Source organism: Ursus arctos, chromosome X (assembly GCF_023065955.2).
Source record: "Ursus arctos isolate Adak ecotype North America chromosome X, UrsArc2.0, whole genome shotgun sequence".
Lineage (NCBI taxonomy): Eukaryota > Metazoa > Chordata > Mammalia > Carnivora > Ursidae > Ursus > Ursus arctos.
In genome coordinates, this window is record NC_079873.1 from 14,004,167 (window position 1) to 14,014,181 (window position 10,015).

Sequence of the window (10,015 nt, forward strand, 5' to 3'; positions counted from 1 at the left end):
GCTAACTATTTAGTAGGCATTACTGTTCAGATAGATTCGAACAAAACAGCAAAGGACTGAGGAGTGTCGTACATATTTTTAAAGCCTCAACGTACGTATCCTTTCTCAACACTATTCACAGGTTCACAATATCACAGCTAGGACCCACCTTTATTCCAGTTATCTTTAGGTTTCAGGCTAACAGCCACCCAGGGGCACCTGAAACAACCATGTGGCCGCTGCCATGCATAGCCCGTCTTGTATACATGGCAGTGATGTATGGGCCAGAGCCCAGGTTCCCCAAGCCCACCCTCTCCATGGCCATTTGTGACACTTGCTAACTGCTCCCAGACAGAAACTGTATCTATGTGCATAAGTGTGTTTTTATCGAGGAAGGGGATATTTATTTGGATCACCCTCTGTGTAAGTGAAGCAGTTTCTCATGGTATTGCTCCATTTCTAGGTCTGAATGCTAAGCTAATTCTCCCTGGTACAGAGTGACCACCCCTAACTGCCTCCCAAGAACTAGAGAAAAGGTCCAAATTCCACACAACTCACCTGCATGTGGGTGAAGAGGCGTTCAGCGGCCTTGGTGTTGGATATGGGGGAGCACTCAACAGGAAGTCCTGTTACAGAATATGATGCTAGAGTCTGAAAAGAGGGAAGAGACACAACAATAAGGAAATATGGAGAGAGGTTCAAAGCATGGGGCAGTCCCCAACAGTAACAGGACACACATTGTTTTTCAAATGCATAAGTACATTTGCCAAAATGTGCCATACACTGGTTCATCCAGTCTCTACAAATTTCAAAGGACGGAAATCATTCAGAGTCTGATCTCTGATCACAGTGATCTTAAGCTAGAAATCAGTAATAAAAAGATTACTAGAAAGTTCACAACTGACTGAAAATAAGCAACACACTTCTAAATAATCCGTGAGTCAAAGAAGAAATCACAATGGAATTATAAAACATTTTGAACTAACGATAAGGAAAGACACTGCACATCAAAACTGACGGGCGCAGCTAGAGCAGTGGATGGGGGAGATATTATAGCTTTAAATACATATATTAGGAAAGACGGGCTGAAAATCGATGATCACGTTTCCATTTCAGAGTTGAAGAACAACAAATCAAGTCCAGAGAAAGTAGAAGGAAGGAAATACTAAAGCTGAGAACAGAAATCAGAGAACAGAAAATAATAGAGCATAATCAACAAAGCCAAAAGTTAGTTCTTTGAAAAGATTAATACAATTGATACAATAGAGGATGTTACGCAGCTTTCCAAGCCCGGAGGCCAGAGAAGAACATCAAAGTTTGGGTAATGCTAAGCTCACAAAAGGGACTTGAATGAATCCTGAATAGGGCCCAAACTCGTCCATCAGCGCATGTTAGCTGTTAACTTGTGTGGTTAGTCAGGGTGTGGTCCACGGGTGGTCAGCCAACCTCCACATACTCGGGTGTGAACAGGAGACCAGCAGTCCGCAGGCAGTCAGCTTGTGAGCGGAACCAGTAGAAGCAGAACGTGTGAGAGTGTCTGTAGCAGACTCCCCCGCCCCCATCTATGCCTGGGAAGTCTGGGGGTTTGTTTTTTTTTTTTTTTTTCTATATGAATATTTACTATTATCATGTTATCACCATCAAAACTTAAAATCTTGGTCTTTCCCTCTTTCCTTTGAATAAGGCCAAAAGAGAGACACTGGCTACTTTGATAACCTTAAAGTGAATTCCAGGAATGTCGCTGACAGCATGACCTTTACAACCAAATCAGCAACCAGAACCTCATCATTTTTCTCAATAAAATTCAAGCAACCATCATTGGGTACAAAGACTGAATTTTTTTTTACCATTCTTGATCAGCTGGACCCTGACACACTTTCTGATGCCAGAATTTTTGCTGTTTGGCTTCAACCCCTACTTAAAAAAAAAAGTTTGATTGATCTAAGAGAGAGTGTACGTACAAGTGGGGTGGGGGGGATAGATAGTGAGGATCAGAGGGGGAGGCAGAGGCCAACTCCAGGCTAAGGGTGAAGCCCAACCGTGGGGCTCGATCTCACGACCCTGAGATCATGACCTGAGCTGAAACCAAGAGTCAGACGCTTAACCGGCTGAGCCACCCAGGGGCCCCAGCAGAATCTCCTCTTATGTTTCATTCACCCAGATTGGGACATATACCCTTTATTAAATTAATTACTGATATGGGATTGCCATGATTAGTTCAGACCAATTAAAAAAACATTTTATTGAAGTATAATATACTTAAAAATATGTACATTCCTCGATGCATTTTTACAAACTGGATCCACCTTTGTAACTAGCACTAAATAAGGGCTTTTAACCTTATTTGTGCCAGGGACTCCTCTGGCAATGTGGTGAAGCCTAGGGACCCCTTCTAGGAATGTTTTTAAATGTATAAAGTAACATATGTAGGATTACAAAGGAGTCCAGTTACTTGGAAATGACATTAGAATTTTAATGCATTTGTTTAGGTTAATTAAGATTAATTTGGTCGTTCAATTAATTTATGACATAGTAGTATGTGTGCTTCTTTATTAACACATTAAATAACAAAATCTAGTGGCAGGTATAATTACTACAATAATTCCAAATTGCTGACAAGTGTAAAGGATTCAACTGGTAACAAAATCCCAGATGCTACTAATACACTACTGTTGTTTGTTGCCTGCATTTATTATTGAAGGAAAAACTACATTTCAGTGGAAGGTTAGTGGAACTAAAGAGGTATTTTTTTCCAGGCCCAGTCATAGACACGTTAAATTCTGTCTATGGACCAACTAAATGTCAATGGATCCAAGGTTAAGAACACCTGAACTTTATTTTTTTAAAGATTTTATTTATTTATTTATTTGACAGAGAGAGAGACAGCCAGTGAGGGAGGGAACACAAGCAGGGGGAGTGGGAGAGGAAGAAGCAGGCTTCCAGCGGAGGAGCCTGATGTGGGGCTGGATCCCAAGACTCTGGGATCACGCCCTGAGCTGAAGGCAGACGCTTAACCGCTGTGCCACCCAGGCGCCCCTAGAACACCTGAACTTTAGACTCACCAGTTGAAGTGGTCTGGGTGTTGGACAGTTGAAACCATGACCCATCACAGTAGATGAAGGAAAATGGAGCTTTGGGTCCTGCAGATTCATTCTTCATTCATTCACTCAACAACTATTTATTGCATACACACTCTGTTAGGTACCATGTTATGCACAGGTATACAGTAGTGAATTAAGACATACTCTTTCCCCTCATATAGTTTTTGGACCAGTGGAGAGGAGAGAGAATAAAGAAGGAAAGACAGGTGAAGTGAAGATTCAGAGAGGGTAAGTTGGCTATTTGAGCTGGAACCCAGAGGGTTGGTTCGAAACAAAGGATGGGCAAGTCACTAGCTGAATTTTTTAGATGTAATTGCTAAGAATTTCTCCTGAGCAAAACAGACTTACCAGTGGGGACACTCTGGACCCCTGATCAGCCCTTCCCTGGAATAGTCCTGACTGTCTTCAGTATGGTGGCTGATCCCATTTAATTTGATATTGTTCAATAAAGATCCCTATGACTTGCCTTACCTTGCCTTGCCACCAAAGCTTTCTGCCAAAGCCAGAAGTTCATCTTTCAGTGATTTGCCTTAAGACACTATCTCTAAGAATACATTATGTCTCCAACCTGCAGCTTACAGCATCAGTGACAGGATTTCAGGAAACACCATGATGCCCTGAGAAAACAAAACTTCATTTCTTCCTTCCTTCTTTTGTTATAAAATATTTATTGAGCACCTGCTGGATAATAAGCATGATGCTGGGAGCAAGGGCCACAGAGATTAATAAGACATGGCCCTACCCCCAAATAAATAACACTCTAGTGGAGGGAGACAGGCATGTAAACCAGTAAATGCCAACTGGTGTCCCAGCCGCTAGAGGAAAAGCCTCTAGGAGTTGCGAGGGGATACAAAGACTGGAGAGGACAGTTCTACCAGGTCTGGAGTGAGGAGGGGTCAGGCAGAAAGGGTTTCATAAGAAGTCAATTCTTAAGTTTCATCTTGGAAGAGGGGTGAATAGAATGTTGCTAGGTGGTCAGGAAAGAAGGGACTTTCAGGGCGCCTGGGTGGTTCAGTTGCTTAAGCATCTGATTCTTGATTTCGGCTCGTGTCATGATCTCAGGGTCGTGGGATCGAGGCTCATGTTGGGCTCTGCGCTCAGTGTGGAGTCTTGCTTGAGATACGCTCTTTCCATCTGCCCCTTCCCCCCCCCCCCACTCTCTCTCAAATAAATAAAATCTTAAAAAAAAAAAAGAAGAAGAAAAGGAAGGGACTTTCTCAGCTATCCACTCACCAGCCACCATGGCCTTCCTACACCCACAGAAGCCAAGAATTCCTACTCGAAGCCCCAAGGAGGTGGTCCTAAAATTAGAAGCAACCATTCTTCAACCATGTTTCCCTTACTTTTCTTCAATGGTGCTTGGAAACATGTGTGCCAAACAGATATTCAGATAGGGAAAAGACATGAAATCAGAAGTAGGCAAGCAAGCAAGAATCAGAAACAGCTTGATAAGAGCAAGGAAAGGCAATGAAGTTAGTATTTCCATGTTATGCAAGGGAGCATGTATTTTTTTTTAAGTCCTCAAATCATTATGAGTGAACCATCAAGTTCTACATCTCCTTATACTGGGTTATGTGGTTCTAAACCTTGGATGCAAAGGAGAATCACCAAGAGTTTTTAAAATGACCAATTCCTAGGATAAACCAGTATCTTTAGGGGCAGGACACATGCATCTATATTTTTAAAGCTCCCCAAGATGTAGCCCAAGTTGAGAACCACTGCCCTACGATCAGGGGTCAGTAAGTTTTGTCTATAAAGGGGCAGAGAGTAAATATTTTGGGCTTTGCAGACCATACCTTCTGTTGTGACCACTCAACCCTGCCACTGTAGTGTGAAAGTAGCCCCAGACGATACGTAAATGAATGGTGTAGCTGGGTGCCAGAAAACTTGATTTATGGACACCGAAATGTGAATTTCATAGAGTTTTTACGTGTGATGAAATATTTGTCTTTTGACTTTTTTTCAACCGTTTAAAAATGTAAAAACCATTGTTAGCTTTGCTGGCCATACAAAAACAGGAGGCTGGTGGATCTGGCTCACCAGCACAGCTGCTGTCTCCTGCCATCAGCAACATGAGATACCAGAACAAGGAAAGCAAAATGGGAGGCTTCCATTGCCCCCTTGGTGAAATGTCAACTTGAAAATAAAGCACATTCCCACAGGCTGAGCATTTCTATTCTTCATCCCAAATTTTCCCTCTAAAACTTCAAGCTTAATACTACACACACATAGCTAAAATTATATCACATTGCTCTTTAAAAACATACAGGTAAGGTGGACAAGATACACAAAAACAGGTTTTCAAAATATGATTCTATAACCTTATGCAATATCCACTTTCAAACTGCCAATACTGCAATCCGCTCTGCAATTTCATCAAACTGGCAGAAACAATTGGATGGGGTTGGAAAGCGATGACTTGCCAAATGTCGCTTGAGCCAGCAGGGGCTGGAAACAGCCTTGCTGACGAGGCTTCAGCTTGGTGAATGCACACACAGCTATAACCAACCTGTTCTCAACCAAGTAATTACCTTCTCCTGGGGAGAGAGAGTGGTATTTAAAAAATTGCAGAAAGACAGCACACTGCGTGGGGGGAGGAAGAAGAGGGCAGAGAATGAGAAAGGGAGAGAAAGAAGAGGGGGCTACAGAGGAAATAAATTCCTGCAAGATAAAAAAGAAGAGGGATGTGGAGAGAATCACTAAAAGCCCATCTGAGAAAATCGTCCAGGAGATGGGAAAGGAAACTAACGGGCTGGCAGGTGAACAAGCCTGCCTTTTAAAGGCTTAATAATAGGAATGTTTGGTAACCAATGAGGTTAATGCGCAAGTTACATAAACCAGCAGGGGGTCTTGCAGGGGACCTGCAGCACATACTAATTGAAGGACATTTAATACAGGATAATGGCAGAAAGATAGGGCTGCCGCTGAATCCACTTCCCTTCATTCACAAAGGATGAGCTGGCAGAATTTAATAGCTTGGCTCTGTCATTTGAGAGAAGCAGCAGTATTGATGAAAAAAGTCTTCTTTTTAATGTGGGAACCAGTCGAGGGAAAGAAGTAAGAAAAGAAGGAAGGAAATGAGGAAGGGAAGGAGGGAAAAGAGAAGGAGGGAAGTTAACAAATAAAGTGTTTAATGAGAGACCCTGTGGTTGTTATTTCAGTGCAGTTGATCACTAGGTCAGCTTCTAAAACTTTGATGTGCAAACCATCACTCCAGGAGCTCTTTAAAAGGCAAACTTTGATTCAGTAGGGGTGGGGTGGGGTGGGGTGGGGCCTGAGATTCTGAGATCTCCAGCAAACTTCCAGTTGTGATGCTGCCTTATAAGGCCCACACTTTGAGTAGTAAGGCTCTAGGTACAGTAGCCGCTAGTCACAGGTGGCTGCTGAGCACTTCAATATGCCTGATCTGGGCCGCCTGGCTGGCTCAGTCTATGAAGCATGTGACTCTTGATTTTGGGGTTTCAAGCCCCACGTTGGGTGTAGAGATTCCTTAAAAATAAAATCTTTAAAAAAATATATATGCCTGGGGCGCCTGGGTGGCATAGCCCGTTAAGTGTCCAACTCTCGGTTTTAGCTCAGGTTGTAATCTCAGGGCCCTGGGATCAAGCCTCAGGTCGGGCTCTGCACTCTCTGCACCCCACCTCCGTGCTTGCTCTCTGTCTCTGTCTCTCTCAAATAAATTAATAAAATATTTTTTAAAAAATATGCCTGGGTAGCACAGTCGGGTGAGCCTCTGACTCGGTTTCAGCTCAGGTCCTGATCTCAGGGTCATGAGATCAAGCCCCACTTCAGGCTCTGCACTCAGCCTGGAGTCTGCTTGGGTTTCTCTCTCCCTCTCCCTCTGCCCTCCTCTCCCCACATTCTCCCTCTCTCTCTAAAATAAGTAAATAAATCTTAAAAAAACATGTCTGATCCAAGTTAAGAAGTGTTGTAGATTCTTAAGACAAAGTAAAAAAGAATCTAAAACATGTCATCAATAATTCTTACATTGATCACATGTTGTAATGATACTGTTTTGGATATACTGGATCAAAGAAAATACATAATTACATGGGGCGCCTGGGTGGCACAGCGGTTAAGCGTCTGCCTTCGGCTCAGGGCGTGATCCCGGCATTATGGGATCAAGCCCCACATCAGGCTCTTCCGCTATGAGCCTGCTTCTTCCTCTCCCACTCCCCCTGCTTGTGTCCCCTCTCTCGCTGGGTGTCTCTATCTCTGTTGAATAAATAAATAAAATCTTTTTTAAAAAAAAGAAAATACATAATTACAATTAGTTTCACCTGTTTCTTTCTCACTTTTGTAAACGTGGCTTCTTGAAAATTAAAATCACACACACAGCTCGTGCTATATTTCTGTTGGACAGCATAGCTTTAGGCTCTTTCTTTTTTTAATGATTTATTTATTCACCTAAGAGAATGCAAGCAGGGGGAGGAGGGGCAGAGGGAGAGAGAATCTTCAAGTAGCCTCCCTGCTGAGCACAGAGTTGAACTCGGAGCTCAATCTCATGACACTGTGATCATGACCTGAGCCAAAACCAAGAGTTGGATGCCCAACTAACTGAGCCACCCAGGCACCCCACTTAAGGCTCTTTCTATCCACTCTCTCCTCTGGTTTAAGTTACAAAAACTGTTCTAAGCAGTTTGCATGGTTAGCATGGAAGCAGTAGACAACACATCCTATCTTTTCTTCCATTTCCTTCTGTCCTTCCCATCTCCTTGCTGATCCTGCTCTCCCAGTCCTCACCAGGAAAATATAAGGAAATCTTAGGCACTTTAAGAAAAGGTGCCCATGAGCTCATTCCCCCACACGAACTCATTACTCATGCAAGCATTTGCTTCAGCAAAGTCCCTGGCTCATTCACTAAAGCAACAATGGCAAAAATAAGACACAGACGCTGTGCGCAAGCTCACAGTCTAGAAGAGCAGAAAGACGTATACTACACTTTCTGGGTGCTATAACATTAGTATATACAAGAGACACAGTAGAGAACGTGATCTAAGCCAGTGCCATTGGCCAGAACTTTCTTCTTTCCTGAATATTAGCTATGTGACCTTAGGCAAGTGCCCTGAACTCCTGCATCTGTTTAAAGGAGGTAATAATAGTGACCTACCTCAGAGTGCTGGTATGAAAGTCAAATGAGTTCACATTTATAAAGTACTTAGCTCAGTGTTTGACGCACAGTAAGCTCCATACACGTTAGCTAAATAGACTTGCCTGACCATTGTCAATCAGCTGATCAATGTTTTTAGGCATAAATAATCTAAATATACTTATTATCTCCTACCATCCCAATGACCTTCTGAAATTCAGTACTAAGATGCTGCAAAAGACCCAAAGGATAGATAAGCTGTAGTTGATTCATACAACTGAATACGATGCAGCAATGAAAAAAGAAAGAAAGTACTGCTACTCACAACACTGTAGACAAGTCTCACACACCTAACTTGAGCAAAGAAAGAAGCTGCAGAAGAGTTTTCTAAAGAGTTTCAGTTGGAAAATCCAGCCATGGACCTCTGGGTACAAAGATATCAAAACCTACTTAACAGTGAGAGGCGAATCTGAATACTTTCATAAAATTATGCCATTTGCTTTGCTTCTGCTCCAATTCCTTTGATCTCTGACCCAGAATTAAGTCCTTCTTAGACTAGGAGAAATGAGTGAGTCAGGTAAAAAGATTAGACAAAAGGTAGGAAATTCTGAACAGAGACCCTGAAGAGCCCTAGGAGTCCCCCCCCCCCCCCCGCCCAGAAGTGTGTAAAAGAACAGCCGACATGGATCAGAGACTAAAGCATCTGGAGAGAAACACTGGCCAAGTGGTTCACTTCAGACCTCCTTGTGAAGCTGAGCCTCCTTCTTCCCTAAGGTTTTCCTAAACACTCTCATATCTTAGAGCTTCACCTGCAGGGTTTCTTCGATTCTTTGTGGGACTAGGAGGTCTTGCAAATTCTTTCCTCATTGCATTTTTAAGAAGTACTGGGGGTGTTGCAAGAGGATGGGGCTGGAGACGTCACATGGTGTCTTATATTTAAAACTCAAATTGGGGGCGTCTGGGAGACTCAGTCGTTAAGCATCTGCCTTCGGCTCAGGGCGTGATCCCTGCATTCTGGGATCGAGCCCCGCATCAGGCTCCTCCTCTGGAAGCCTGCTTCTTCCTCCCCCACTTCCCCTGCTTGTGTTCCCTCTCTCGCTGGCTGTCTCTCTCTCTCTCTGTCAAATAAATAAATAAATAAATAAATAAATAAATAAATAAATTTTTTTAAAAAGTAAAAATAAAACTCAAATTGACTTAAACAGAAGACCTTAAAGATTATCCAAAGGGCATAGCAGAAGGACCCAGAACTGAGAATAGCCTTGCTCACAGCTGTGGGAAGATCATCTAATGCCCAAGAGGCATATGTAAAGAGAAAGGAGTGCTCATGATTATTTTTACTTTGTCCCATAACCAATTTATTGATTTGAACAATTGTATTTTCTTAATATTCACACTATTATTAACACAAACAAAAATTATTTTCTAAATTTTATGACAATAATCTTTTATTATTTTAAGTATCTCCCTGGTTTGGGAATAACATGGCACGGATGAAAGACTCTAAGATGAAAAGGTGAGAGGACTGGGCTGTCACTGCCGCTCAGCTACTGTGTAGGTGTGACTTCACCTGCCTGGACCACAGTTACTCTGATTATAAAATGGGGAGGAGGAAGAATGCAGGGCCCTGGATTTTTTGACACTTAAGGTCTCCCTCAGGTCTAACCTTTTAGTCTAAGAAATCCATATCCCCTTACCCTCCCCACTTCCAAAATGCCAACACCTACATTTCTTTCTCTGAGGATTATCCCTAGCCAATGAGGCCAGATTTGTCTGTCTATGTGGCAGGACAGAAGTGCCAGGGAATTAACATCATTTGGAAGCGGCCATTCTCCAAAAATACCAG